The sequence below is a fragment of the Oncorhynchus nerka genome, linkage group LG25 (genome assembly GCF_034236695.1).
Source record: "Oncorhynchus nerka isolate Pitt River linkage group LG25, Oner_Uvic_2.0, whole genome shotgun sequence".
Lineage (NCBI taxonomy): Eukaryota > Metazoa > Chordata > Actinopteri > Salmoniformes > Salmonidae > Oncorhynchus > Oncorhynchus nerka.
The window spans coordinates 24,182,432-24,186,800 of NC_088420.1; the positions used below are offsets into that span (position 1 = coordinate 24,182,432).

At 42.8% G+C, this 4,369-nt stretch overlaps 1 long non-coding RNA gene across 1 annotated transcript; it reads right to left on the minus strand.

The window, feature by feature from the left end:
- Positions 1 to 1,267: 1,267 nt before the first annotated feature.
- LOC135564595 (uncharacterized) lies at positions 1,268 to 2,696 on the minus strand. The gene is made up of 2 exons (XR_010461151.1): positions 2,663 to 2,696; positions 1,268 to 2,578 (listed from the first exon to the last, which is right to left on the minus strand). It is a non-coding gene; the product is annotated as an uncharacterized LOC135564595 (long non-coding RNA).
- Positions 2,697 to 4,369: the final 1,673 nt, after the last annotated feature.

A 4,369-nucleotide genomic window follows, 5' to 3' on the forward strand; every position in this document is an offset into this window, starting at 1 on the left:
TGGCTTCTTCAGAGAGGCTTTATTACTGCCACTTTTAGTGAGTTTGGTACACATCCAGTGGATAGAGAGCCATTTATTATGTTCAACATAGGAGGGCCAAGCACAGGAAGCAGCTCTTTCAGTAGTTTAGTTGGAATAGGGTCCAGTATGCAGCTTGAAGGTTTAGAGGCCATGATTATTTTCATCATTGTGTCAAGAGATATAGTACTAAAACACTTGAGCGTCTCTCTTGATCCTAGGTCCTGGCAGAGTTGTGCAGACTCAGGACAACTGAGGTTTGGAGGAATACGCAGGTTTAAAGAGGAGTCCGTAATTTGCTTTCTAATAATCATAATCTTTTCCTCAAAGAAGTTCATGAATTTATCACTGCTAAAGTGAAAGTCATCCTCTCTTGGGGAATGCTGCTTTTAGTTAGCTTTGCGACAGTATCAAAATGAATTTCGGATTGTTCTTATTTTCCTCAATTAAGTTAGAAAAATAGGATGATCGAGCAGCAGTAAGGGCTCTTCGGTACTGCACGGTACCGTCCTTCCAAGCTAGTCGGAAGACTTCCAGTTTGGTGTGGCGCCATTTCCGTTCCAATTTTCTGGAAGCTTGCTTCAGAGCTCGGGTATTTTCTGTGTACCAGGGAGCTAGTTTCTTATGAGATTTTTTTAGTTTTTAGGGGTGCAACTGCATCTAGGGTATTGCGCAAGGTTAAATTGAGATCCTCAGTTAGGTGGTTAACTGATTTTTGTCCTCTGGCGTCCTTGGGTAGGCAGAGGGAGTCTGGAAGGGCATCAAGGAATCTTTGTGTTGTCTGTGAATTTATAGCACGACTTTTGATGTTCCTTGGTTGGGGTCTGAGCAGATTATTTGTTGCAATTGCAAACGTAATAAAATGGTGGTCCGATAGTCCAGGATTATGAGGAAAAACATTAAGATCCACAACATTTATTCCATGGGACAAAACTAGGTCCAGCGTATGACTGTGACAGTCAGTGGGTCCAGAGACATGTTGGACAAAACCCACTGAGTCGATGATGGCTCCGAAAGCCTTTTGGAGTGGGTCTGTGGACTTTTCCATGTGAATATTAAAGTCACCAAAGATTAGAATATTATCTGCTATGACTACAAGGTCCGATAGGAATTCAGGGAACTCAGTGAGAAACGCTGTATATGGCCCAGGAGGCCTGTAAACAGTAGCTATAAAAAGTGATTGAGTAGGCTGCATAGATTTCATGACTAGAAGCTCAAAAGACAAAAACGTCATTATTTTTTTTGTAAATTGAAGTTTGCTATCGTAAATGTTAGCAACACCTCCGCCTTTGCGGGATGCACGGGGGATATGGTCACTAGTGTAGCCAGGAGGTGAGGCCTCATTTAAAACAGTAAATTCATCAGGCTTAAGCCATGTTTCAGTCAGGCCAATCACATCAAGATTATGATCAGTGATTAGTTCATTGACTATAATTGCCTTTGAAGTAAGGGATCTAACATTAAGTAGCCCTATTTTGAGATGTGAGGTATCATGATCTCTTTCAGTAATGACAGGAATGGAGGTGGTCTTTATCCTAGTGAGATTGCTAAGACGAACACCGCCATGTTTAGTTTTGCCCAACCTAGGTCGAAACACAGACACGGTTTCAATGGTGATAGCTGAGCTGACTCCAAGTCAAGGTTGGAGTCTGTGAGTAGATGTTGAATTTGATCACTTTTTGGAATGACACTACGAATGTTCAAGTGGCCCCTAGTAGTCCCTTGGGCTTAGCTCGTGGGTCCCAGATGACTCGAGAGTGATTGACACGTTGAAAAAAGTTAAATTTTCTGTGTTTTCTGACGGCTGGGTTTAGGCCGCTTTGTTTCGTTTTGATTAGGGGCAGTTCGGTAGCGCAATTAACAATCCCTCTCGCCTGCACTGGATGCGGGGAACTAATTAAAATAGCTTGCGTACCAGAAGCAGAGTCAGGGATCGCATATAGCGACTCTGGTATGTTTGAAGAGTCAAAATTTATCCTGGAGCCGGGTGAGTCGAGAGAAACCATAGGACCATAGCACTCACCCACCTCCACAGCGTGGACGAGGCCATCCACCGCGGTGATAATGGGCCCAGGATTGAGTTGTACATCCCCGGAGAGCAGGAGGGTAGTGAACAGGTAGTTTAACAGTTTCCGATAAATGTTGGACTTGTGTTTGTTACGCCTAAGCGGTTCAGTAGAATAAGGAGCGAGGTAGACTTGGCCATTATTCAGAACATTATGGTATGCTGTGTACTGTCCGCTCCCGTGGAACGGTGAACCAATGTGTTTGGTGTTGATATTCTCTGGTAGTAGACTGATTGTGTCATCCCAGCAAGGACGCACTGAGATTATCAGTAGAGCAGCTACATAACTGACAATCATGGCAGAGTACTGGAGATAAAACACATAATTGCGCTTTAACTTTTTGCATGAGTTACTTAGCTGGGATCGGCGTACACCTGATGGTTTAGATAAAATTACAGCATTCGAATGAGAAGCGGCACCTGCCGCACCACCCTGTCTTCCGTCCGCCATTTTGAGTGGTTCTGCAACCGGGTGACAGAGTCCTTGTACGAAACCTGAGCGAGAGAGGTGGTCCTGGAAGTTAAGGTCATACTGGGAAAGGACAATATACGTAGTGAAAGAGCAAGTGAGTGACTAACCAGTGTACGAAGTCTGTCCCGAGACCGGGGGGGGACAAGACCCATGCCTTGCACTGGAATCTCCTGCAGCTAGGTCAATGACATGCTTGCATACTTAACGCCGCAGGCCACACAGACTAACACATCTAAAGAGAAGAGGGAAAGGGAAAGCTGACCCTAAACAGTGATAGAACAGACCGAATAAAGCTCAGGAGCACATTACTAGTTGTGAATACCTGGAAAAAAAGACCAGAGAAGAGACAATGTTAGACTTATCTGTGATACTCATAGAAATACAGCCCGTGTAGGACTCGCACACGATGCTGTACCTACCTGAGTTGTTGCACCTGAAAAATAAATCTGAAGACCAGAAGAGGAATACTTACCTGCTGAACAAGCATGGTCAGACACAGAAGTGGGAAATGGACAAAGAATACCTGTAGAAGAGGAAAGACACATAGTGAACCCCACACTAGTTGACACAGATTGAACAGGCTAGGATGTCAACATGTGAGAGAAGGCCTGCACAGATGTTACTTACCAGACCCTAGATCAGCCATCCTTACAGCCACACACCGCAATCAACACTGTAGAGGTTTATGGGGTACCACCTATGATAGTCTGGTAAATTACACCTTACCACATTCTTACCAAAACCTAACCTACCCCACACTGTTTTTTTTATAAAGTGAATAACAGTAGAGAGTGAGAGCTACAAAATGGTATATCATGCACTACAGTTGAGGAAAATGGGAAAGTAATTCTGCTTTGAAAGTTGATAGACTTGTTACCCCACTTTTGAGAAAATGGCCCTTGAATGTTTTAGTACACCTACTGGACAGCTCTTCTTTGTCTACTCCTATTCAACATCGTTCACACCCTCTTAACCTCTTGCGACGAGCAAACCCGTATCCGGAGCGTAATCATAGCCTCAAACGCATTAGCATAACGCAGCGGACATAAATACCCCTAGAAACTTTTCCTATTCATGAAAATCGCAAATGAAATGAAATAAATATATTCAAACACAAGCTTAGCCTTTTGTTAACAACACTGTCATCTCAGATTTTCAAAATATGCGTTACAGCCAACGCTAGACAAGCATTTGTGTAAGTTTATCATGACATAATTCTATGCTAGGCTCTGCTGAGTGCAGGCAACATTTTCACGAAAATAAGAAAAGCAACCAAATTAAATAATTTACCTTTGAAGAACTTCGGATGCTTTCACTCAGGAGACTCCCAGTTAGATAGCAAATGTTCCTTTTTTCCCAAAATATTATTTTTGTAGTCGAAAAAGCTCCCGTTTCTTCATCATGCTTGGCTGAGAAATCGACCGAAAAATGCTACTACTACAACGCCAAACTTTTTTCAAAATTAGCTACATAATATCGACAGAAACACAGCAAACGTTGTTTAGGATCCATCCTCAAGGTGTTTTTAACCTCTTCAGTCGACCCTCTACTTTTTTGAACATTCTGTTAAAAATCGCGCAACATTTCAGCGCCCTGCTACTCATGCCAGGAATATAGTATATGCATTTGCTTAGTCTGTGTGGATAGAAAACACTCAGACGTTTAAAAAACTGGTTAAATCACTGCTGTGGCTTTACCAGAACGGCATTTACATCGAAAAGCACAGGAAAAACTGATCACTGAAAATGGGAAAATATATCCATGCGCTACTTGATCCCATTGATAAAGGTGAACCACAATTAATTGACTGAGGT